This window comes from Hirundo rustica, chromosome 5 (genome assembly GCF_015227805.2).
Source record: "Hirundo rustica isolate bHirRus1 chromosome 5, bHirRus1.pri.v3, whole genome shotgun sequence".
Lineage (NCBI taxonomy): Eukaryota > Metazoa > Chordata > Aves > Passeriformes > Hirundinidae > Hirundo > Hirundo rustica.
This window is the reverse complement of record NC_053454.1, coordinates 51,473,861-51,500,865: the sequence shown is the minus strand read 5'-3', so window position 1 is coordinate 51,500,865 and position 27,005 is coordinate 51,473,861. Positions and strand designations below refer to the sequence as shown.

General features: G+C 41.7%; 1 protein-coding gene across 8 annotated transcripts in view; it reads left to right on the top strand.

Moving 5' to 3' along the window:
• Nucleotides 1-12,593: 12,593 nt before the first annotated feature.
• BMPR1B (bone morphogenetic protein receptor type 1B) overlaps nucleotides 12,594-27,005 on the top strand; it is a 238,690-nt gene continuing 224,278 nt past the window's right edge. For 3 of the 8 annotated variants that reach the window (XM_058420737.1, XM_040065503.2, XM_040065500.2), the window contains exon 1: nucleotides 12,753-12,887. The gene's annotated coding sequence lies outside the window, so the exon portion shown is untranslated. Of the gene's footprint in view, nucleotides 12,653-12,752; nucleotides 12,888-23,510; nucleotides 23,616-27,005 lie in introns of those variants that run through there. The other 5 variants (XM_058420736.1, XM_040065499.2, XM_040065502.2 and 2 more) reach the window with 4 other exon arrangements.

Sequence of the window (27,005 nt, the reverse complement as noted above, 5' to 3'; positions counted from 1 at the left end):
AGCTGAGCAGTTGTGTTCATTCACAGCAGGCCACAGGGAGAGCAGCAGGCTGGGCTCACACACCAGGCTGGTGCTATTATTATTGCTATTACATACTCTGTGGGCAAATAGAGGTATGTCACAAACCAGGGTATTCAGTCCCAGGGGTCTCAGATAAGTTGAGATGCAACTGTTGAGAGAAATATCTTGGATTTGTAAAAGCACTCTATTCATTTTCAAACATATATATTTTGGATCACAAGTACGAAAAGCCTCACACTGATAATTTTTATAAAGTTCAACTAATGAAAAACTAAATGTGTGAAAAATGAAAATAGAATGCGATGAGGATGTTTTTCCAGTTCTTTTTCATTCTCTTGCTTTTGTGGATATAGAGTAAAAGGATGTACATCTTAAAAGGGTGTGACTTATGGATTTGCCCATAAAATTAATTGCACTCTATTATCTTATTGGGATATTGTGTTGCTCAGAGAGGTTGTGTTGTCTCCATTCCTTAAAGTTTGTGAGTCCCAACTGAATCTCTGAATCCCTGAGCAACTTGGTGTGGCCTCGATTCTAGCAGGAGGCTAGGCCAGACACTTCAGCAGGTGCCTTCCAAACTGAAGTATCCTCTGATCCTATCAAGAAGACAAAGAATTACAATTTTAATTTCACACTTTTAGGTGAAATTTTGTGCATTTGTGTGCGAGAAACACTCTCCTTGATGGAAAACGAAGACTTAACTGGATTCATATATAGTTTTGCATGCTTTCCAGGAAATGTTGCTGAAAATACCATATCAAACCCCCTTCCATTTCATTAATAGCCTTCTATGATTTTAGGTGCGAATGAAAGTATTACAAAATGTGGAAATTACATGAATGACGAAACACAAGAGTGGTTAATGACTGAGTAGCTTGGCAAATTCATTAACAGGACAGTGTGAGCTGTATTAGCTTAGTAGCCTGAGCTGTGTGTATTAATGATAATACTCTGTGCAGGATCGGCATTATGAGCTCTTCAGTTATTGCTAAAGCAGAAGAGCCAATCTGCAGTAATTCCAGGTTCACCTCATTCATCCCACCTGTGATTTATGCCAGCTGCCAAATGCTATCTATGAAATTCTTACTCATGTCTATATTCTTATTCCTGGTTTGGCTGGTAAGAAACTATCTGTGCTGCTAATCCTTATTATACCCTTTTCTTCCCCTGTCAATTATTTTGTGTTGTTATTACCTACACGATTCCAGCAACATGCCTGGAGAAAAATGGATGTATAAGAGACCCAATCTGAAATCTTAGGCTCGTGCCATTTACAGTATTTCAAACTCTTCAGGAAAAGATTGTTTCAGTTGGCCCAAGCCGTTAGAATGAGCATAGGAGAGCCGCTTACTCTTGCCTCCATGTGTGTGTACATCTTGTTTCAACCCGACTCCAGCCCTACATAGCAATGTTCATGGAAAACTCCACGAAGGTCACGTGCCACATGTTAGCTTAGGAGCTGAAGGATGCATAAATTCAATGGCAAGAGAAAAATTAAATTAGGGTAAAGGGAAAAAATGACTATTTAGTGATTTAAAATCACTTAGACCTCAGCTGTTTTGGGTTTGAACACAAGAAAATGAAACTACATGGGCTTTATGTGAAATCTCTTCCATCTGTTTCAAACAGGAAGCCAAACTTTTTGTCGTGTGGTTAGATATGAATTTTTCAAACATGTTTTTCATAGATCCTTTCTGAGTTTATTGTGACGCCTTCCAGAGGTCACGGTACAAGTCACTGTAAATAGATTAAATTACCATTCCTGTACAAAGAGAGGAGTGTACACAGTCACTGGAGTAATCCCAGTCTGACTTCCCAACCTTTTGTGGCTGTTTCAAATAGCAAAGTGAAAATTTTCATCTGTGTTTCCTTTGTCTCTGGATTTTTCCAAGCAACTCATCAATTTCCTCTTCACCCGCAGAGTTACCTAAATCCTTTTATTTCAAGATAGTGATTTATTTTATAAAAGTCTCACTAAAAGGATCTGAACTAAGAGTGACTCCAGGAGATGCTTTCTGTATTTTGGATCCTTTAAATACAGCTGACTTGAGAATAACGTGACGGAAGAGTCCCTTGTCACCTTTCAAGAGGTTAAATCTGAGGGATTGCAATTTAGATGCAGCAGAGAGTTCAGCGCATTTTGGGTTGTTATTTTCATTTAGTAGAGCTTGTGAAATTCTGATAAAAGATAATCTTTACAAGGAAGATGTAAAGCACAGAAATTATCTCGGAAGCTTGAAAGAAAGTATCATTTGGATTCATACTGTTTTCCAGTAATTATTTAATGCACAGAGAGAGAGACTGTCCTGTCTCTTCTGGCCACATAAGGAGATACCAGAGCAAATGCAACCACAAGGTTTGAGGTGTGCATTACTGCAACTAGACGTATGTACAGTATGAAAACCCAAAGCACTGCAGTTCAGAAAGAGGCCCACAGGTTTAGGGATAAAACAGCATCTGGGATTGTCGTTAGCTCTAGACAAAGAGTTAACTTTTGAGAAGAATCTACAATAGGTGTCATTTTAATGGTTGGCCCTAGGATCAGGATCTTGCCTCATAAATTTGCTGCACAAGAGATAGATAAATACACATTGATACAGACACTAATACATGTAATATTCTTTTGGTCATAAATCGGTTCTGAAATAAGAAATACTTATTTCTAAGTTTGATCTGTCATTTGCATAACTGGAAAAAATTGATGTCCCAGGACATTTCAGCACTCAGAAGAAATTGGGCTTGGGACTGTGGGACACTTCTTTGCATCTGGGCAGAAACTTGCTCAGCTGCTAGAAGTAAAAATAATGGAGAAAAGGGAAAGGAATTTTTTTTTTTTTTTTAATTGGTGATTCAGGTTTCTTAAAGTAACATTACAATGTACTCTGAAGTTTTACATTTTAGAGAAAGTTAAAAGAATTACATTGTTGAATAGATAAGGGCAGAATGATAATTGATTGTATCATATTCCTGGCAAACTCTCACATGGGCTCTCATGCCCGTATCAAGTGTGCTTGTAGGTATAAATATATATATATGTTTACATAATGCGTACATGTGTATGTGCGTGCACTTGGGTTTCTGTAAGATGAAACGGTCCATATGCTCTTTCCTGGGTTATGCCCAGTACATTCATTTAATTATTCAGCGAGAACATATACTACCAAGTTCTTGGACCTTTTTCTTTTATTTCTTTTTCTTTGTAAAAGCTTTGATACTTTTTGGCACAGGCTCATGTAGTCAGTAGAGTGCATTTAATGGGTCAAAGGCATTTTTATTACCCTTTAAAATGTTTAACAGGGTTTCTGTAAAATTTCTCAACATGTTCTATTTGTTTATTTCTGTATATTTTTGGTATAAAGAGGCAACATTGTGGTGGAAGGTTTTATTACCTTGGCAGTGTCATCATTAAAGAAGTATCAATCTTTCCATTATGTGCCCAATATATTTAGGAGATTACATTCTGGAACTTAATTCCCAATGGGTGTCCTAATACAAATGACCCAGTAAGATGCCAATTGTGATATTCTTAAATCAAGTTTTAAAGAAATTGGCACTTTTAAATAGCTCAAAATCTGTTTTTCATATTTTTTTTTTCTCAAGTGCAATAAAAAAATACATCGCTTTTCTGTGAAGAGTAAAGGGATTGATCCATCACTTCCGGACATTATCTTGGTTGTAACAGGACATAGACTGAGATGAGACTAAAGCTCAGGCTCAGGAAATGCTATTTGCTGAATATCTTAGCCTTGCTTTTACCATTATGAGAGAAATGCAAGTGGACTGTTTGATAGGAAACAGATGAAAACTGAAGTGCATGTAATCTGGATTTTCTCATATGCTACACACAGGGAAAATAGTACATATTTTGAGTTGAAAATAACAGCAACGTATTAGTCACTAAAGTCATACATCGTTTTGTGTTTCTGTGTGCAACGCTGGTTACTGGATTTGATGTTTTTTAACTCTACCAATTAAATATTCTGATGTGTACTTGATTCAGTGCAGATTTTTGAGAAGGACCTATCAGGAAATGCACTGAAATGCTGGTCAGACATCACTATCTGGGTTTTCTAGGGGTAGTGGCCTTATTAATTCAGTGAACGTGAGCGTAGCAGACCACCTTCTAGACACCTGGTGGGTGGCAACACAAGCACTTTTTACTGCCTGAGTTCCAGTCTGTTGCACAGCTCCACAGAAAGAAATGGTTCATGGTTATAACAACTCAGAGTCAGATTTCGTTTCTGAGCTCTGCTGAGCTTTGCCTTTCAATAGGCAAGGGGGCAGCTACAGCAACAAGCTCCTCAGTATTTGGAATCTCTTTCTCATCACTATGGATATTTTGTAAGGACTTTTTTGTTTTGTTTTTTGGCAAAGAAGACATAGCAAGAGGCCAGCAGCAGAGTTACCCTGCAGGCTACAATCCCCCTCCCAAATAGTCCTGAGAAGCTGGAGCTCTGCAGATGGAGAAAACCAGCAGGTCTGTGGTTTGACCCTGACTCTTTCACCCCCTCTCCTACCATGTACAGAACACAGAGCTTCAAACAGATGCTAGATCAGAGCTCGAGTCCAATGCTACATCAGAGTAAAAAATACAGCAACTCTATTACAGAGCTCAGTAATTTCAAGTTTAGTGCTATTCCCCAGCTTGGAATAACACTTTAAAAAGGACCAGTGCTTGGAAAAATACCAGCATCAAAGATGTATTCACTACTGTCCTGGCCTTATTGACTGTGGTTCCTCTCTTTGGAACAAAGTGGTCAGTGTACAGCCGTTACATTTTAGATGCCTTCTGTTGCGCATAAAATATAATTCCAGAATTGTCAGGGCATGTTGTGAACATCGATGCAGAATATGTGAAATTTATGACCATGCCTCTAGGTATAGGCATAAATACACAATAGATAAATAAATACATACAGATAGATAAATTATAGATATATATAAATCTATAGGTAGATAAATGATAGATAAATAATAGATAAATAAATACATACAGATACCTACATACCTGAGAAGTTAGGAGTGACGGTAAAATGTGCTGGAGGCCACTTTCTTGTTCAGTTTGCTGAGTGAAGCATCACCTGTGCACCTGTCCTGGAAGAAACCGATGGAAAATAAGGAGGTTACAGTCAGTTATCCATGTTATATGATATCCTAAACTGATGGGAGATGAATAAGTGCAGCATCAACTCCTTCGGTCATTGCTCAGGATTTCCTGTTTATATCTTTGGTCACAGCACCCCTCTGGAGTGGCTTTCCCAAAGAACTAGCTTTCCCATAAAGCTGTGGGGCAGTGCACAGCCAAGAAACCTCTCAGAAGCTCTTCCTGCTTGTCACTGGTTTCCCTGTCTTGGGAATATCTATAATCCTGGCCCATCCTTGCACGCTTGGGATCCGCAGTAAGGAATATAACGGTTCATAAATCACAGCATATCAACTTTCGCTGAGTGTTCGAGAGCCAGTCTCAAAAGTCACGTGCTGCACATGAAGAGCCAGCCTGAGCTCGGACAAGGGAAAGAAGCAATCAGGTTCCTGCTGACATTTGGAATCTGCTGCCTCAGAGACCGTCATTTTTTAATGCATGACTGAGAGCCTTATTTCAATTAGGGGTCTGTGCCATTGGCTATCAGCTGTGATGTTGTGGAGTTTGCTGTGACAGGATACTCCCTTTTCCCAGACCAGAGTCTCCACTCAGTCTCTTGACAGTCTGCCAAGCTTTGCAACTGGAATGTGTGAAGTTCAGTTTCAAAACAGTTTCTTTCCATCATTCCTGCCTGTTTTGATCTAGTATGTGAAACAGGTTTCTACTTTTGTTATAGGATTCTTGTTCCTTCTTGCCAGATTCAAATTTATTATATAATCTAGCAGCATCGGATGACTGCCTAGGATGAGTACCAGATGCACCTCCTGAAATACAGAATTCCCTGCTGCAACCATGCACCAGTGACTCGATAGCCACCACTACATGACTGGATTTGTGGCAACAAAGGCATCAAGAATTTCATAAAACCAAAACCAGATGTAATGATCTCTGAAGAGGGTGTGATGCAGAGCTGGCCTGCCCCACCATAAAAATGATGGGGAAAACATTTGTCCTGGCACAACCACACTGTCATGGTAATCCTTTCCTGCCTAGGAGCAACTCAGGACTACCCTCTCTGAGGAGAGTCGTAGCTATTGTCAGCATTAGTCTGGTTTCTCCATTTACACACTGTTGTACTGCAGGCAGACCCTGCAGCTCCTCTTTAATCTACCAAGGGTGACACTAATCCAAGCTAATGGATGAGGTCCCTTCATCTGAGGAGGGGCTTTGAGGCCATGGCCTGGGTTTTCAATCCCACTGCTGGCAAAGTGAAAAAGAAGTTACAGGTAGTAATGCCCATGAGGTTGCCAACAGCTATACACTTCAGAAACTTGGAAAGAACTTCTGACAAAATTGGCACGACTGGCATTTTCCATCTTTTTTTTTTTTTTTTTGGTAATAATCTACAGCCATCCTCCAGCTACTGCTACCAGCAACAGTGCAGTGGAAAAGGCCATTAAACATCTTAGGAGCCTCCATTCAAAACTGCTCTGAAAAAGCTGGCCAAGCTGCAACTTGACTCTGAAGGTACCTGATGCCTCCAGGACCTTTCCTGCTCAGTGTAATGTTCTCCAGGTTCCCCAGGTGGTACCTTTGAAGATTTTACCCTCATCTTCACAGGACAAAGCAACCTAGCTGTTAGCATGGAAGTGAAACATGTCAATGCTATTTTCCCCTGAAGTCCTTAGCAGCAGTTGATCTTGGAGTCCTCAAAATGAAGTATAACAGTTGTCTGTACAAGCCTTTTCAAAGGCATATTTAAGTCTGAACGGACCGGGAGCTGGTTTTGCTAACAGTGTGGTACCTACTCCCATAAATAGTGATTCCCTCAGAAAAGGGGAAAAAAAACCAAATCCAAGACACAAAACATTAAAAGGCCCAACTACTGTTTTTTTCCTGTTGTAGGCATTCTTAGAAAATGCCTGCTACATACTGAAATGATTATGTTCCTCACAAAATGAAGTCACAGCTGCCTCTGCCTCTTGAAGCATAGCAGGAAGAAGAGAAAAAAGGCCTTCATTTTCATAAAACATCCTAGTCAGATTTTTCACCAAGTGAGAGGATATTTCTTCTGATACTGAAGATCAGAATGGTCCATCTCTGAAAAGCATCCTAGAGCTCATGCCATAGACCTTTGTTTAGTTTCAGTTTAATTTGTCTCCGAGCAAAATAAAAATAGCAGTAATAATTCTGTATTAATTGGCCCAGATGGGATGTGTGAAAATTCCTGGATTTTCATCTTGTTCTCCCAGATCACTAGTGTAGTCACAGCAACCGGGGGCCATGGGTGAGTCCTTCAATGCATAAGTAGGCCTAGAACTTCTTCCTGTCCACTCCAATCCATCTTCAATTATGGAATAGAGGAGTCCTACCTAAGGCGACCACCTTTTAAGTAAAGAATTATGAGTGGGATGAGACCGTCCTGAGCTTCTTCTTTCTGTTGAGTCTTAGGTACTTTCAGTCCAGCCTCAAACCCTGACAGCCCAAAGTCTCTGGCTCTGAGGTGAGGTACGGCTGTGAGCATTCTTGATACGAGCTGTGGGGCTTCAAAGACCAAAGCCCTTCACTGTGTCCCCAGTTATCTAGCTCAACTCAGAGGTCTGTCCCTGGATCACATCCTGGGACAGATATCCTTATGCCCCATGGATGTAACCATGGTGAGAAGAAAAGGTCTTTCTCCTGTCCACCCCTGTATTTCGCAAAGACGGGCATAAATTAAAAATGTTCATTAGCAGTTCCTTAAATGGATGTTAGTGTGTCACAGATCAACTACAGACAGACCACAGACCAATCCTCACTAAATTATTTGCAGGTTTCTCTTGTAGATCAACCATTGGCAAGAGGCTTTCCAAAACTGACTAATATATTGTATGCATTGTCTTGAGGATAATGAATGGATGCACATCTGTGCTTAATACTTTTCTGCCTTTCAGAAATTCCCCGCATTCCACAGATGTGAAATGAAATCCTTCAGATGGGAACAGTGCTTTTGAATTGTATTCACAGCTAGAGAGATTAATAACTTGATGACCACAAAGAAACCACTTAGCAAATAAAACTTCTTTGCCTTTTAGATTAATTAATGAAATTTAGTAATAGTGGTCACTGTATAAAATATGTGTTGGTCATTATTTGTCTGATGGAAAACTAGTATTGAGGGATCCAAATGCCGTACTGGTACACACTGCATTACAGTGTTGGATATTTATAGAGCAGCTATCAGGGTTTCGTAACTCCTTGCTGGTGATTCCCACTCTGCTTACTAGGGCAGCTCAGAGTTTCTGTTTCTCCAATTAACTCCAATTATTAAGATTGTTGAGAGCAAATAGAACAAGCCTGGGTTAGGAGACGGAGGGACAACGTGAGGCATGAATATTGTAAACTACACAAACTGCAGCCCGCTATTTCTTCACAATTGGAAAAGCAGGAGGAGGGATGTTGAATTCTGTGCTAGGAGTGAGTCACTTCTTGACTTGAGACAGAGGGAGGGCGCTTTGAATTTTTTCAAGGCCATATGCTAATACTTCTCATTAATAATTGAATTGATCTCAATCTCATTTCCAGGAAAGAGCTGCAGAGTGATGAAGTGGAGCAGAAAAAGGAATATGACACAAGACTTCCATGGCCTTGCTTGTGTTCACTACCATACATGAGTACGTACCATATATGACTGCAAGCAGGTCACCAGTTTTGGCCTACATTGAGGCTAATTTTTGGCACAGAGTAAGTCTACACACTCAAGGTGAAGATGTTTTCTTGCTGTGGTCTAAATATTTTTAGAAGGAATTGTTTAAGTCAAAGTATACCTTTGTGTACCTTTGATTGAGATAACGGATATGCAGTGTAGTTATTTACTACAGACTGTATGAACACCATCTCTCTCTTTCTCTCTCACTTCCTTTATATTATCCCACTGTGGAAGCCAAACCAAGAGATTTTACTACTAAAAGCTGGGTAGCAGAACAAGACCTCAGCAGCAGGTACTGAGGTCTCCTGGCACAATCCCCACTGGATTTCCAGATCTGGCAAATTACTACTTTATCTGGGTCAGAATTTTTCAATGTTTTTAATATTGTTAGGTTTTTTTCAGTCATAGTGAGGCGCTTTCCAGAAATTATGCATGTTTCAGATTAGTGCATATGAAATAGTTTTTTCTGTTGTCGTTTTGTGGTCCTCTAGAAGTAACTCTCCACCCTTCAGGGTTGAAAACTGCTTATCTGCATGCATATCTGCACTGGGTTGGGCGTGCTCTTTTTACCAGGGATAAACAATCTCAGAGAATGAATAAGCTGTCACAAGCAGCTTTGGAAATAAAGAGCAAAGTCATAGAAAGCACAGAGCTAAAAAGGTTCTTTTTGTCAATGCTCATATTCATGGTTCATAAAAATCTAATTCAGAATGTTAGTTTACACCGCTCAGCTCCCCCCAGAAAAATCCATTCCGACACTGTGCATTTGTCGTTTGTAAGCCAAATGCTGACAACCCCGGTATTATCCCATCTCACAGTCCAGGAAAAATCAACTTTTATCTTATGAAAAATTATTCTATGTATCTAAAATATTGCAATTTTTTTTTTTTTTTTTTTTTGGTGGAGTTGTGTTTGTGGTGCGTTGCTATATTAGTACAGCAATCTGTCCCTTGGTGGTTTCGTTTCGTGTTCCTCTTAAATAGGCACAAAGAAAATAAGAGCAATACATCCGAGGTTATGGAAAGACCAACTTCCAAATGATAGTGAATTAGAAGGAAGCTTCCTGCCGTATTTTTTTATTTGTTAGCATGTTTCTCTGTGAAAGACGAGAGCTCTTTTCTGCCTGAGTCCTGTGGTCACACATGCAGAGGGTCCCTAACTCAAGGAATTTATGTGGGTGGGAGGGGAATGGAGGCACATTAATGGATGTGCTTGGGCCAAGCAGCCACAGCTAGAGCTGGCTACTGCATCCCATTAGCCTCCTTGGAAAAGCAAAGCTTCTGGCCTTCCCTGAAGACATCACCTTTAACTCAATCCAAATATTTATTTAGGTTGATTTCCTTATCTGGAAGATGTGGGAAAAAGCCAAGGGGCTCCAGGGGAACCAAACATTAAAACGGCGCTTTTTTTTTTTTTTTTTTTCTCCCCAGAAAAGGACAAAATAAAATACTAGCTGTGCTATATTTTTTTTATTTTTTTTTTTTTTTTTTTTTTTTTTTTTTTTTTTTTCCCAAGTTATTGGTCCCTAAGAAGAGCCCTGTAAGCTGAACGAAGCATTTTGTCATGCTGGAATTATTGATATTCACTACAAGCAGAGAATAAAATGGGAATATTTCACAACCAGTGATGGACTACAAAATTACAAGGAAGGAAAATGCAGGTAGCTGATCTGGGGAAGGTGATCCACACTCTGTTCTTGCTCCCAAATTTGTCAAAAAATATGCCATAAAAGCTCCTTCAGACAGGCATGTAGGAACAGCTTTTGGCTTTGCTATTAGTCCAGCTTGTGTCAGGCCTGATGTCCCTGGGAGAGGTGTGAGGGTTTGAGGGGCACCAGCATACCTGTGTGGAGAAGAGTATTTCTTCCTCAGACCCTCAATCAAAACAAAGCTCTGAAGCCTGAAAGCCACAAGAGTCAAGACTGTAGGAAAAAAGTGCATTCTGTACCAAACAGAGTTTTCCCACCACAAAAGACAGCTCTTTGAACAGGCTGGAGAGACCCCTGGCCAGTCAGCAGCCCTGTACAGCTGCAAAACCTGTCTGAAATGTGTCCAGATGCTCCCTAATGAAGTCTCAGGCAATGTCCTCCAATAGTCCCCAAAGCAGAGGAACTGAAAGGAAGGAGTTTGAGAGGCAGGGTTGTAGCCCAAACTAAGCAAATAACTGTTTTGTTTGACATTCTGCCCAAGGCTCATAATTGAAATAAAAAGCTCTGACCTGTAAGAAACCCCGGGTGTGGTGGAAAGTGCTTCCTGGGCTGGGGGAAACAGGCGAGCCGCCCTGTCAGCTGCCTGGGGCATGGGTGAGCAAATACGTGTCCCCTGGCCGAAAAGTGATTATGATGGGAAGTATTTTGCATGGATTCATACTTAAATGATTTTCAGGATTACTCAGGTACTTTTGTTTTGAGGTTTCAGTAGAAACTTGTTCTTAAGGGCTGTGAGAATAATTCTATGATATCAAAATCACCGATGCTTTGGCACAAGCAAAGTTTCACTCAGAAGACTTAAATTTTCCCAGCCCCAAAAGCACAATCCAGCATGGCAGAGGCCATTGATGAGGGGACAAGTCATTTTCTGGAATGTGCAAGTCCTATTAAAACAAGATAACACAATGTGAAAGGCTCCAAAAACAAAGCTTCTCAATATGCTGTCAGTGTACTGTGTATGCAGCACAAGGCAGTGCATAGATGAGAGCAAAAATAGATGTATAGCCCTGGCTCAGAAAGTACATTTAAAACAACATAATTTATTATCTGAGCTGTGGCTGACAACAGTCTGTTCCCCTGTTTTGGCCAGATTTTAAAACTTCACTGAGCTCCAGTTCCCATCTCATCCTGATCTTGTCTCACTTCGGAGACTGTGGGAAATGCTCCAGGGTAGCTTACACTGGATGCAGAAGCAGCATCATTACAATTTGTAAAAGGGATTGTTTTAATCCAGGAAAAAAATGCAAACAAAAATGGTGAGCATCTGCTCCAAAGGATGAGTCCCAAACATTACATTACCACTACTGGGAACTGTGAAATGAGAGTCCACTTTAGTAGTCTTCAGCAGTACTTCTTTTCTGGTAAATGTTGCAGTGTTGGTAAATGGAGCGTATATTTATGGAACAGATTTGTTTTTGATGGGATCAGTGTAACTCTGATGAGGCTCATGTCTGCAAAAAGAGAATTTCACTGGGGTATTTGAAGATTATGAACAGTAGTATTTCATTATTAGGTGCCTTTATATATGTGCAAATTGGCAATATGACAGTCTTTTACTTAGTGAGCTGATACTGAGGGTGATCTCATTGTTTTCTCATGATTTAACAAGGAATTAGAATCCTGAACAGTGGTAAAATGCATTCGAAAGTATTTGACCTTGACCAAATCACAGCTTTCAGTTTAATTTTATTTTTCATTCCTTGCAGAGACTTGATAAACCAGATAAACTGGCCCTGAGTTTTGCTATAACTTACTGTTTGGTTCTATTTGGAATTTCTGTTGTGCCTTTGTGAGATACCCAAGCATAATTATGCCAGTTTACCCAGCACAGCCTGTTCCCTTCACTGCTCCAGTATAAAGTGTCCGTTGTTCCTAAATGTGGTAACCTTCAGAACGCTTTAAGAGAATACATTTTCTTGAAAAGAAAAAAGGGAGGAAGTCAACAGTGTCTTGTATTAAATTGTTTGTGCTCCAGTTATAGCTGGAGAAGCCTCCTGTGGAGTGTGTCCTCAGCTTTTCTCAGAAAGGGCAAGTCCAGGGAGATTACTTGTCCCTGGGACCTTGAGAGAGTTCAGCTTTTGATGTCTGCATTTCTTTTCTGTGCAGAATAATAAGTCAGAGAACAAGCTCCAGCCTTTCAAGCTCCCCACCTGTAACCAATATGATTATGTTAACGAGCCTTAATTGCCTGGAAAAGTCCCACATGGGGCTTCTCCACCCTCACATCCTACCCAGGTAACCAGTGAGGGTCAGGACTGAATGCCTCCTTCTTCTCTCCCAGCACAGCTTTTTCCAGCCCTGTCTCCTGCTGCTCGTGCTTGGAACCCCAGGTGTCGCTCACACAGATGTCGAGGGCCATCAAAGGACCAGCTCTTCCCAGTGTTCAGGTACTGTGTGGGGACAGGGTCCTGATGAGCAAATGTACAGCTGGTGCTGGCCCTCAGCTCCCCCTGAGCTGGGCAGCCCCTCCTGCTGTTCCCTGACACTGCAGCCCTGCATCCTTCACTCAGCTGGGGCGAGGAGGAGAGAGAGAATAATTGAACAGTAACAAAAAGGCAGTTTGTGCTCCAAAGCAATTTGGTGCCATCCCTGGATGGCATCCTTTCCTTCTGTTGTGCCAGACACCCTGCTCAGCTTTGTGTCATCTGCAAGCTTGTTGAGGGTGCACTTGATCTCTCTGTCTGTGTTGTTGATAAAGATATTAATGAGTGTCAGCCCCAAGACAGAGTCCTGAGGGACACTACTTGTCACCAGCCTCCACCTGGGTGTACAGCCATTGACCATCCAGCAAACACCTTCTCCACTGGATAGTCCATCCACCAAACACCTGTCTCTCCAATTCGGAGATGAGGTTGCCATGTGGGACTGTGCCAGAAGCCCCACAGAAATCTAGGCAGATGACACAGCTTGGCCTTCCCTCGTTGCCTGTTGCTGTCACTCCACTGTAGGAGGCTGCCAGATTTTTCACGTGTGATGTGCCCTTGGTGAAGCTGTGCTGGCTGTCTCTGGTGACATCCTTGTCCCATATGTGCCTTAGCATGGCTTCTATGAAGATCTGCTCCATGATCTTCCCAGACACAGAGGGAAGAACTCACCTGTCTGTAGTTCCCCAGGTCTTCCTTTTTTCCCTTTTTAAAAGTAGAAGTGTGCTTTCCTTTTAGAAGTGTGCTTTCCTTTTTTCAGTCGGGACCTTGCCTGAGTGCCATTACTCTTCAAACAAAATGGAGGGTGGCTGTTAACAGCATCAGCCAGTTCCCTGAAGTGGGAAGTTGGTGTAAGAATCTGGAAAGGGATTTGACCGTCCCTGTATTTTTGGTAAAACAGAATTCCTATTTCAAAGCACCCCAAAGGCAGTGGTTTGCATCACAGACATGGTTTTTGTGTGTTGACCCCCTGAGTAAAAATTAAATTAGCTTCCCAGAGTGCTCCACTTGTACAATCTTTCATTCAAGTCTTGCATCTTTGATTTTGCACCTAATGCACCTGGCAAACTCTGGTGGTTGCTCTTTATGTTTTCATAAGAGTACAGACTGTTAGATGTGTATTGTTGGCTAGGTTCTTCCTTGCTTGTTTTTTTTTTTTTGCAATTTTTTTTTTTTTGCAATTTTTTTATTATTTCCTTGCCATAAAGCCTTTTATTTTATTTTTTTTTCTTCACTACACAAAGACTTTTAAATTTACATTTTCTTTCATCTGGAATCTCAAGGCCTTTGATTCATATTTGCTCTTTGTTTTGATGTACGGAAAAAGCTTAAGACATACTTGGCTCTAATAGCTGTACAAATTCAAACCCTGGTAAGGAAGAGAAATATTTGAAACCAAGTCAATCCTGATTTATTTAAAGATTTAATTTGCCCACAGATTTCAAATAAAAAATAAAATCGTCATTTACGTTTTATTACTAGATCTTAAAATAATAAAATCAGCTGTAGTTTACATGCTTGTTGGGTGACATTGGGTGTTAAGGAGGAGAGAAATCTGAAGTTTCCTTCCAAAGGATTCTTGTGAAGTGACTTTGAAACATGGCTTAAAGGGTAATTGCTTTTCCATCATAAAATTTTTAAAGGAGAGCGATTTTCCAGGTGTTTGATAAACACTTTGTTAAATAATATGTCTAACATAAAAGGTTCAATGAAAACCTCTCTTTTCAGAAACTAAGCATTGCAAAGAGAGAGGAAAAAAACCCAGCTTCTCCTATGTTGTAGCACCTTAATCAGAAAAATGTAAGGGGCTGTAACCAGAGAGTTACAGGGGTCCAGCATTTACCCATTTTGACTGCATTCAGGGGGAAGTCAAGAGGCACTTGAAATTTTATGTCTAAAATATTAATGGATTAATTAATTTTTTCTTTCTTTAATGCAATTCACAAAAATAATCTCCAACTGCAAAAATGCACGAAGCTTTCCCCAGACTGGAAAGTAAAAAAACCAAACCCAAATATGCATATTTTTAAATGCTTTCTCTGTAATGTGTCGCTACCTTGAAACAGGACCTCACACAAGTAGCAGTGTTTCTAAGTTGTGATACTTATAAATACAAGAGAAATGCTGACACTTTAATCATAGAAGTCTTCAGCTAGCAGCTGTGGGATGTTGGCTTTCTTCCTTTCCAGGAATGGTTTGAGTTTTCTCTCCCTTGCTCAAAATATAAAATGAATCCAAAACTATGCTCTGTATTTACAACTGCACATTTCTGCCACCTCTAAACTTTCAAAGGCTTAATGCTGAAGACACAGATAAATGTTTTCCTAGATAGACTTGTGCAAAAAGGTGTGGGCGTTTTGTACAAAAGAAAACCAGATCCTCTGGCTTCAATGTAGAATGTAGAGTTAAAAAACTCTTTTCAGCCAACAGGACGAGTTTTCTTGTTTTCAGTATTCTCATCCTCAGAGCTTTACCTCTGGTGGTCAGTGCTTTCTGTGCTCAGTATAAATGTGTCTGCTGAGGAATATTCATGGAGCCCCTTGTGCTGCTTCCTTTCCATTTCAGTCCCCACGTGGGGCTCTAACGCTGCCCATAACCTCCCATCCATTACTTAAACCTTACTAGGGCCACTCCAGCACGAGAGCTCATGGGCTGAAAAGGGCTGAGTTGGAATGGATTTGTAGCCTGCATTTCCATGTTGTAAAACGCTTTCCAGAACTGGCAGGAGCTGATCCTCTACAGGATAATTTCTCTTTCACTTTGGGAACTGGAAGTAAAATACAGAGATCTCATACATGTTCTCTTTGTGACGGATGGCGATGAAAAGGACTGTCCCTGATGTGCTGCTGCTTTTTACTGCTTTGATTACAATAATAGCATTATGAAAAGGTTTAAAGGGGATTTCTGTTACTCTGATGCAAGAAAGGTTGCATTTCACTAGAAGCAGTTCCTCCTCTGTGTTATGCACCTGTGCATGCATGGTACTGCCTGAATGCTTGCAGGTAGCCTGGATGTGTTTATCAGTTCTGATAACCAAGCCTTTACAAACTTTTTATCTGCCTAAACATAATGGATTAAATGTCAGATTTAGCTGATACCACCATACTGGTAGCAGGAGAAGAGAGGAGAAACGTGTTTCTGTGGCACATTTCATTTTACCCAAAAGTCACGTGGAAGCTGCTAAATCAGTATTTACCGTGCAGAAATATGTGATGCTCAGGGCCTGGACGAAGCTGCCCACAGGGAAATAGTTGGTAAGAATGAAGGAGAGCAGGGGATGGAGGCAAATAGACTGACGAGCATGCAAGGAAGTTATTTGTTGCTGGAAAAATAATTCCTAGAGTGACAGCTCCTTCCCTCTTGCTCTGTTCTGCCTCCAGCACAGCATCAGGACGTGCAACGATACAACTAACTGTGGTCTCTATGCTTGGTTTTGGAGAGGTCTGTGTTCTGCTGATCTGCTGAAAAACATATTAGTTTAGCAAGTATCCATTACTATTGATGGCCAACATTTATGCCTATTTTTAACTTTTATCTGCTAAGACATATTTAGGGCTCTGAGGGACTTTTACTACTGCCACCTTGGCAGCATGAAAAGACCATTTTCAGTTTCACCACGTACTTATTATGAAATAAGACCTCTCCGTTATAGGTGGCTTTCTAGCTAAGTACAACACCGGGAATTTAAAAAAAAAAAAAAAAAAAAATCCCGCTTTATTTTCCACCAGACAAATATCCTGCTATTTTTTTGGCCTGGGTCTCAGAACACAGCAGAAAAACAGCTGTAATCCACTTTCCATGTAGTGTCTTCTTGCTTCTTAGAGAGTCTGGGTAATTTCACTGGTGGTTCTCCCATTTTTTATCTATGCCAACAATTATAACTTCTGGTATCCAATTACTCTGTGGTGCTGAATTTAGTGACATTTCTTTGCATGGCTTTTGGTAAAAGCAAGCTATTTGAGTTTACTCAGTTCGGCCTTTCAATAACGCACCCTAGGCCCAAGCAGTGCCCTGACAATATGGTTGGATGCGTGGTCCCATCTCCAGCAGCCTTTATAAAGGACATAATGACATGGGGAACTGTGCACCTGAGCTGCAATGCAGTCCAGGAGAGTGGTTGGGATAAAAGGTGCTGGTGGGAAGCTCAGGATCTCTCTCAGGAGAAGTCAGGGTGGGACAGAAAATGTTTCCCTGGTTCCTCTTGAAATTTATGGAATGACTGGGTTGACTGGACCAAGAGAAGATAGTGTTTCCAGCCTCTAGTTGAGAGCTTCAGTCAGAGTGCAAAGGGTCCTCTCTCAAATTATGTTTTTGTTTATTTGTATCTCTTACATCTCTTACGATTTTCAATATAGAATTACACTAAGTGGTGATTATTTTTTTTGTTTGCTTTTTTAATAGCATTTACCTCTGGGTTGTTCAGTTACAATTTTTTATAACTGAAAATTGGTTTTAAAGTTTTCTCTTTCCTCCTGATAGCATTACAAAAATTTAAGTGCTTTTATTATGTTATTTTTCTTTATTTTTGAAGAGAAGCTGTCATAGCAACATTTGGCCAAATGGCTGTCTTCTCAAAGTTTCAATATGTAGTCAGGCTGTGTAGGGGAGAATATGCAATGATGAATATTTGAAATCTGAGTAGTATGAAGGCATGGTAAAGCCAAGGGTGTGAACAGGATGTGGTGGCTGATTCCTGGATGCATAAACTGTTTTAAACATTTTCTTGCAAATTTCATTTTTTTTTAATAACAAACTGAAGACAAACTTTCCTTTCTTCTGGACATTGAACCCATTGGCTTTCACCTGATGTAGTGCTCTGTCATTAACTCATCAAAGGACTCACTCTTTGGAGCCTCATCAGGAGAAATCCAGTATACTGAACCTCTGGAAATCATCTCTGCAGTGCAAAAGAGCAGCAGTCTAAGGGATTGTGTGACATGGCAGGTCTTGAAAGCACAGCACATCAAGGAAGGAAGGAGTTCCATAACTTCAAGGGTATTTGGCTGTTATTTTTAGACTTATTTGACTTACAGATCTCTATGCAACAGTGATGTGTATGGGGAGAGTGAGTAAAATAGTACTGGAGATGGTTATAGTCTGATGTAACTCCAGTGTGATGACAATTCCCTGGCTCTTATTGGCTTTTTATCCCTGACATGCAATGTTCTACTTGTCATCTTTCTTTTGTTTTCCATGGCTTGTTTCTCCTTGCTTTCCACACCATACAACAGTGAGCAAATGAAAAGGATCCTTTTATGAGTTAATGAATGCCTTTTGTGGTTTTACATATTCCATTTTGGGTATAGGAGAAATGCATTGTATGGCCGAGCCTGGGGCTGGCAAAATGGGTACCTGCAAATAAAAGGGCACCTCATTTGAAATAAAGTGAGGCCCTCTTCCTTCCCACTGCAAGAATGAAACAGTCTCTCAGCATGGGACTTTGCCTTGGGTGGGTCCCTGGCGTAGAAATCCAGTTTTCTTAAACCCATTTTTCTGGCCAAGCCTGACATACTTAGAAAAGGCAAAACATGGCCAAAGGAAGATCCCAACAAAGAAACGTACCCTTTTCTCTGCAAACTCTGCAGATTTCATCAGGCTTTCACCAGGCAGTCATATGGCCTGCTGGATAAGAGTAAAATAGCTTAAACAGTTTTGTTCCAAGGACTTTTTATGGCTGCTTCAAGACTGAGCCCTGATCCTTGTTTTGATGTCTTAGGGAATACCGAGAACTTTTGCTGTCATTGTGCGAAAGGTCAAATTTTATGCCCTGTGACAACACAGCTGCATTCAGGGAAAACTGCTGTTGTTATTGCATTAAACTGGTCATTTTATGTGCTCCAGAATGTCCATATCTTTTCAAGGGTTTAAATCCAAGAGGAAATCCCACTAAGATCAAATAACATTACAGTATAGGAAGAATAAGTATATATGCACACCCTATATAGACATGACAAACAGTAAATATAAAAATCATACCTATTATCTGAGTCCTAAATTAAGGAATTTTAAGAGGAAGAAGAAGCATAAGATATACTTCATAATAATGAAATGAAATTATTATAAAAGAATAATGACAGACTAGCTTTTAATTAAAATAACACCCGTTGGATTAAGTTTCAAAGAAGCGATCAAAGAAAATACTGAGCAAAAAACGAAGTGCACAATAAGTGTTTAGCAGATAAAAAAATTTAAATTGTTTCAGAGAAGTATGAGATGTAAAAGGGAAAAAAATTGGGGATTATGTTGGGATTATACTGAAACTTGAGAAAAGGAGCAATGCTCCTGAACAAATAATATTACATTAAACTAATTAGAGTCTAGAATATGAAATTGTTAAAGTTTGCTATCTCAGCTGTTTCTTTAAACTGAAAAGGGGATTAATCCATATTGTAAAAATAGTTAGTGGTTCAGAGGGCAGAAACTATAAAATACTGCTGAAGTTTGGAGAAACAACAACAAAATCCACAAGGAAGTGCAGTCTGCGGTCCAAGTCCTTGGAAACCTTAGGCTTGCGAAGAGCTCTTTGTGCAAGTCCCTTTACTGGACTTGGGAGCAGTACTGCCATCAGCAAGGTGTACGTGGGTGCTTTGGGATGTACCCAAAATCCAGGATGTTTTGTCTGCAGATTAAAACAGAGTGGTTTAACTGCAGTTAAAAACATCACAGGAAACAGATTTATTTTCAGTTGGAGAGTATTCTTCCCCACTGCTGTTGTCCTAGAGACAGTATTCTGTTTTTTCTTCAAATTTACTCTGAAGATTTTTTGCACTGTAAACTTTTTATTTAGTAAAGATGCCTAGTGTTCAGTTCTGATGGCTTTCAAGCCCCATTTAAATCAATAGGGATTGTGAATGCCAGAAATTCATAAGAGGACTCCAGCACACTGAGAGCTTGTGGAGGATGTTATGGCTGACTGCTGGCTCCTCTTGCTGGTGAAAGATGCTGAGGCAGGCAGCCAGCCAGCTGCTCTCCCCAGGAGGGAGTTAGTCCCTGGATCTCAGTTTGGGAACGGCTGTCTTAAATAATTTTGTTCAAATATAGTGCCTTTAATGTTCTTTCCAATTCTCTGTCCCTCTCGCAATTACCATTTCACATGGGAAGCATGCACCCTTTCTTCTTGTTCCTTTCCTTTTATTGAGATGGGCTGTCAGTGTTTTATTCCCAGTGTATTACATACTTAAACACATATATGTACGAGTGTATCCTATGGCAGAGTGAGGTAACAAGAAGTGAATTTGATCCTAAGCTTCTAGGGTTTGCACAGCAAATATGAAACAAGACTGTGCTGCGTATCCACAGACTCAAGCTATGCTTATTTATAATATTTGAATCCAGTTTCAGCAATTAAAATGGGTTTTACATGTTTGGGGTTTTTTTATAAGTGTACTGCATCGTGTAGGTGATTCGTACATTATATTAGGTGATGGGCAGAAGCATTTTTTACATTGTGTAAGTGGTAATTATCTGCTTCCTTAGTAATTTTTTAGCTGGCTGATGAAGGTTTTCGGTATTCTGTTTGTCAGAGTTTAAGGGCTGATTTGAAAATCACAGCACGGCATTACAGACACTGTACTCCGGCAAACAGATGGTAGAGAGCCATCAGATGTAATCTGTGAGCAAACAAAGACAACTGAAGTTTGGTATAGACTTTTGAAAATGAGATGTAATTGTATTATGGAAGTGTAAGAATGCTGTGAAATAATCTTACCCTGCCTGTACAGTAAAGAACAAGCTCCTTTTAATCTGCCGTGATGATACCTTTGGTTTTTTTGCTGTATTACTGAAACTACCAGCTTTGGTGCAGCAGGAAAATCGTAATGTCTGATCAAGAGTTAGGAAAATAGGAATAAATGGGTTGCATGTGTGTGTTTTTTCCTTTGTGAAATACATAGGGCCACTGAATGACAAACAGACTGCATGAAGTTGTTTACCAAGGAGAAGAAACAAATAAAGCACAAAGCCATCAGGCTCTTCACAAAACAGAGAGAATACTACTGTTTTGGAAAGCTTGAGAGAGAATTTGCTTCTAAAATAGAAAGGATTATGTGCTTATGCTGTCTTTCCTAAACATAGACAAAAGGTGAAGAGATCACACAATATTTGTTTTCCCACTGGATGGTTTATTTGAATGTGTTTAGGGTGGGTGGGGGGGATCCTCCTCCACTGGCAACACGTGGCCTGAGAAGAAATTGCAGAGGAGTGCTCAACACTTAGAGGTCAGGAAGGTGAGAGCACGCCAAAAGCTTTGCTAGGAGGCTCAAACATTTTTGTGGTTTCATGTGTTTACCTTAGCAATGATAGAAGATTTAGACAATTACCCAGCAGTCTCAACAGTGTCATGTCGGGCAGCGCTACATCTCCTCCTCAGTAATGTCACTGGGAGCCTGAAATTCTGAGCATTTTAATTCAAGTGTGGTTATAATCAGGTCTGATACAATTAGGAGTTAAAGAATGGTGGCTGAAATGATCCAGTTAGAAGAGACTAACTGGAGCTTGTGGGAAGAATAGAGAAGCTGTGATGCCTTCATTAGAGCTCAGTCCAGGTCTGAATATTTTCTGTTGATGCTGGTTCATCATAGCTAAGAAGGGCATTCATTTTTGAAGGTTTGCTGTATGATTTCAAGGAAATTGGTAAAAAACTTTCCCCCTATTGCTGCACGCTGGCATTGGAGTCCTGCAGCACAAATCCTTGATTCTCAGATACTCAGTAAAGAGTTAATTAGTTTGGTGCCTCAAAGGAAACCACACTTTTCAGTTTCTCAGTGTGAAGCAAAGGTGTCCATAAGGCCTCTTTCTCATCGCCAACTGTTTCACTTTATGGCACTTTTAATACCGTTACACCTTCCTTTTGTTCCTTTCCTATTTGTTTTTATGTCTTCTTTTCCTTTTCATCCCTTTCTTTATTACTTCCTGAGGGTGTGTTTTTCTTTTCTCTTTGAGTTCTCTGTTTTCTAGGTTTTTCTTGTCAGCGCAGCAGCAGTAGATATTCAGCAGTTTTCTAGGAGAGCCAGTACTTCTGTTTGCCTTGGTGTTCTCTTTTTTGTCTGAAGGAGATAAATAGAAGAGGGAAGCTAATTGAAAAATGAAGTACCTCTGCTGAGAGGGAAACCTTGGGTGCACAATAGACAATATACCTGTGTTATAATGAGCTGTGGCTAGGATACAGGCCAAAAAAGCGTGGAGCATGAAGCGCACGAGGACAATTTGAATATACCGATTTCATGAAACAGTAGTGCAGAAATCTTGCTGGAACGAGCTTTCTTTCTACTTTTTCAGCATTTCCAAACTTGTCTTGGCTAGTAATAAGACTTCCACCATGTCAGTCTACTATTAACTGAGGTTGTTGTAAAGTGGAAAAAAGGCCCCATGCCTGCAGTAGCAGAGAGAGGATAGGTTTGGGCCTAAGAACAGGGAGACATGAAGCTGGAGATAGTTTGCCCTCTCCTCCGTCCGTGTCTCTGGCCCAAAATATTGGAGCAATATTCTGCAAATTAAACATTTTGAGTCAAAGGGGGCTAGACAAGCTCCTGTGTACGTGAATGTAGCATTAATCCACAAACCCACTTGAGCACTGAGGGGGTATGTTAACTTGAGTGTGAGAAACTGAAATTAAATGAGGTTATGCTGATGTCTGCGTGACTAGTGAGGGTGGCCCAGTAGATTTGCCATGTGAAACCGCTGGTGCTCAGGCCAAGCTGTTTGCACTGGCTGTGACCTTACCTTGTGCATGGGATGCCTGCTGGCCCCACAGTGCATTAGGTGCACTCCTAAGATGCATTTTTTGGCTTACTGTTTGCAGCCTGTGCACTGAGGTTGCTTCACCTCTGTTTTAAAGTGCACTCCTGATGCGCGCTAAATTGCTAACGTAATCATCCCTTGAACGTTCCCGTTTTAAATTTGCATTTCCCCCATCAGAACGTGTTATAATGGACTAAATTGTGGTCATAAACTTCTAATACGATAACTTAAACTGCTGATCTGTTATTTCCTTTCATCAAACAAGAAAAGAGGGAAGCAGTAATAAGATAATACTGAGGTTAAAACGCCTGGGCTGTGAGGTAGCACGGGATGGTACTCGCCTGCCTGTGGGACGTAGTACAACTTGCAGCAGGAGTATCCACATCGGGGCCGTGGTGCTGCCTACACTTAGTGATAAATTATTGCCGACATTCTAAACACTGTGCGACTCATAGATGAATCGGCGATTCATCTTTCAATCGCCTGTTCCCACGCTGTCCGTTTTATCTCGATTGTTAATTCAGCCCTGGCAGTAAATTGCTTCGCTTCTCTTAAATCTCCCCGTCCCGCCAGCCAAGCGCGGGGGCCCGGGGGCGGGTGTGTGTGGGAGGACGGGGCGGCCGGGCACCGGGCAGGTGATGGACGCGCGGCGCTGACCCGCCCGTGCCGCCCCGGCGCTCCGCAGCCCCGCCGGAGTGACCGGGGGAGCGGCGGCCGCGGGGGGGCGGGAGGAGGCGGAGGAGGCGGCGAATCCTCGTCCGGCTGGCCGGGTGTGCGAGCACTAGTGGGAGCTGGAGAGGGCGAGAGGAGGGGAGGAAGCCCCAAACCGCTCCGAGCCCGAGCAGAGCGGCTGCGAGCCGGGCGGGAAGGGGGCGTGCGGGGAGGAAGCGCTGGGAGCGGCGGCAGCGCCGGCAGAGGAGCAGCCCCGCGGAGCCTTCGCGGGCGGCGAGGACGGTGAGGAGCCGGAGCGGGTGCTGCGGCGCCGAGATGCTGCGGCGGGGCGGGCGGGCACCTGCGCGGTGGAGGCGGCCCGGGCTGCAGGGGTGTCCCGGGAATGCGAGTCCCGAGTGCGGCGGTGGCAGCGCCCCGAAGGCGTCCGGCGCCTTCCAGCCCCGCCGGGTGCTCGGGGAGCCGTGCCGTGCCGTGCCGGGCTCGGAGCGCTCGCCCCGGGGTGAGCGGGCACAGCCGGGAGCCTGCCGGGAGCGGGCTGCCGGAGCTGCTCGCCTCGGGCACACGCTGCGCCCGGCTGGGCACGGTCTCGTTACGCGTGCACGTCAGGAGCCGCGATCTGCGGCGCTCCCGAAGCGAACTTCTCAGTCAGAACGCCAGTTTGTCAAGGTACATCTCGTTTTGCGGCTGAGGACGATGGAGGGCTCCGCGAATCTTTGGGGAGCGGGAGTCCCTCGCGCAGCAGTGCTGTATTGTTTAGGCACAGACTGTGTCGCTTGTGATGGACTGACGTGAACTCTGATTTACCGGCCAGATTACAGCAGCCGATGTCTTCGGTGATGTTGTTCAGAAACGTGACGTTAAACCACTCGATTTAAGGACCTGCTGAATGTTAATTACAGGAAGTGTCACTGTTTAGGAGTCTCTTGTAGATAAAAACAGAGGTCTGTCTAAGCGTCCTCGGTCTGATGGTGCAAAAAGCAGTGCCTGAGGAGGAGTAAAAACAAGATAGGCGTGTAGGGATAATTCTCCTGAACGCTCTCTCAGCATGCAATGATTTGAAGCTTGGATGCTTTCTAAGGGGAAGCTGGTGTCTTTATGGCACTCACTGATTTTTCCTTTCCGTGAACTGCTCTGAGTGCCCCTTGACCCTGTGTAAACTTTTAACAATTGTGCTGTGAGAAGGAATTTCATAGCTTTAACTTTACACTGTGTCAAACCCCATAGCATTTTATTTTGAACGTTTGGTAGTACCTATGTCTTGACACAGAGTTAGTGCAGAATTGGTCTCTGTTCCTCTCTGTCCCGTTCATGCTTTTATAAACTTCCAGTGTGTTCTCGGATGTTTCCTTTTCAGGCCAAAATGCTCTCTTCTACTCTACTTAAAGTGTAGCTTAAGAGGAGGGAAATGAGCAGAGACACAGCTATTTTCTGAGAATGGACCATTTTGAATGACAGGCATGTTAAAGTTAGGATGTTAAGAGCTACAGTCTCTGGGAGTAACTCGTGGAAGCAGTGTACATTAGAGTGACAGAATGGCTACCGTGTGATTGCCTACAGAGGACAAAATCTCCTCTGTCTGAAGACTAGCATGGCTTTACAGTGCCAGCTAGTCCTCTTTTCTTTTACTGGCAGAGGCTGCATGTGCAGGGGGTGGGTTTCTTTCAGAAGTTTTTGAAAGCAAGCAAAAACCCAACCAGCATTTTATTATTAAAGTGATATGATAGATGTGTTTGTAAGAAGACTCTGGTTCTCGTGTTGAAATTTTGCATTGTTAGGAAACAGTTTTGCAGTTATTTCAAAATAAGGAATCCATCACTGTAAATACAACCTAAGGACCTTGACTCTCTTCCCAGAACCTACTGCCCTGCTTGGCTTCAGCTGAGCTGCTCTTGATTGACACTTGTGCAATCAGGGAAAAAAAGACCCTCAGGCCTTTGGGATAGCTCTATCTGTACTTACTGTGTGTGTAATCCTGACTTAGAGCAGTCCTTCCTGTGGGTCAGGGTAATGAATGCTCTGGCTTCAAGCTGGCACTTAAATACATGCTTAATTTTAATGATATGAGAGGGGGGTCCATTTTAATTGGTGCACTTGTGTAATTAAAGTGATGCATGTGCTGGGGCTTTCGCTGCAGCAAGACTGGAGCATTCATCTCTTGGCAGAATCGAGCCCTCAAGTTTTGAAACTCCCTTTGAAAGAGCCTTGATTGGTGATGATATAAATTGACAGATTCACAAAGGCTGTTCTCAGCGTCCAGGCTTTCTTGCCTTTTTCTGTCAGTCTTCCCTGCGTATTGTTTCCTACAAAATAAGGCCTTCAGTAGGTAAGACACAATATCTGTTTGCCAGGTGTAAGGAAACAATGAGAGGAAGTCTGATGCTCAGGTGGGAAACGATGTGTTACTACTTCCAGGAAATAAGATGAACTCTTTTTTTTTAAAAAAAAGAGAAGGTTTATGAGCTGCTCTGTGTCCTTTACTGCTGATTGCTTGATGCTGACTACAAAGTGCTTGTCCAGACTATAAATCCTGCGGGGAAGGGTTCTGCTTGGCTTTGTCTTACAAATGTGATACTTGATGCAGTGTGCTGGGGAGAGTGAAGGGCTGCCTGTGGGTCCAGCCTGTGCTGCTGCTAACAACAGCCATTCCAAGTAGTTTACAGCTTTCAAATGGTACATGGGCCAAGCCAGAAAAGTCTCTAAAAACTTGGAGCAGGTATTGTCTGCCAATCTCATGCAAGGACAGGATAGTATATAAACCAACATGGTTGTCTTGGTTGTCATTACTCTAACTTACGAAGTGGGTGAGGATTTAGAGATATATTAGTATGTTGACTTGTAAGTGCCAAAAAGTGCTGATCTTTGTGCTGTAAATACTGCAAATATGGAACAGAGACAAATTAGTAAGGTCTATTGGTAGTACCCCATAAAGCAAACTATAAAATATATCTTAGACTTATTGCCATTCAGATTTTTGTTCCTTTTCAGAAGATATGAGCTATTTTAAAATTGTCTCAAACAAACTGAAAATCTTGCTGCTGATAGGCAGAGTTTGGAGGAAACTGATTTGAAAACACTGCGGTATAGTCTAAGGTTCCATGTGTCAAGGTGTTTTTTTTCTCTAGTGCACGTTTCACATTGGCTTCTGGTGAGCTCTGTCCTCTTGCTGTTTTGTATTTGGTTGAGGTAGCAAAAATGTAATGAGGGTTGTAGGATACGTTTTGAAAAAGTAATGAAATTGTAACATTCTGATGATATCTGTGGGTTGCATTTCGCTGTATGTCAACAACCTTGTTCTTTTGAGAGCCCTAAAGGAGAAAAGATTTATCTATTACAGCATCTGTAAGTGCTGGACTCTTTTGTAATACGGAAATGATTTTGAGGTAACTGAAATACCTTATAATGTAGTGTTTGATTACATTATACCAGTTTTTTTCATGCATCACATTACTGAGTTTACTTTTCTCTGCTTAAAACATTGACACCTCATCAAGCTGTAAAAAAAAAAATTCCTGTGTGATCAATTATTCTTTATGATCAGCCCATGCCAGAGTGTGCGTTCACACCCAGGTGTGAGTGCTTACACAGTGCGCACAGAGAGGAGCATGTGTCTGTGTCTCTGCTAATGCAGGCAGTATGTTTTAACTGCTGTCATGCACAGACTGTGTTGCAGGA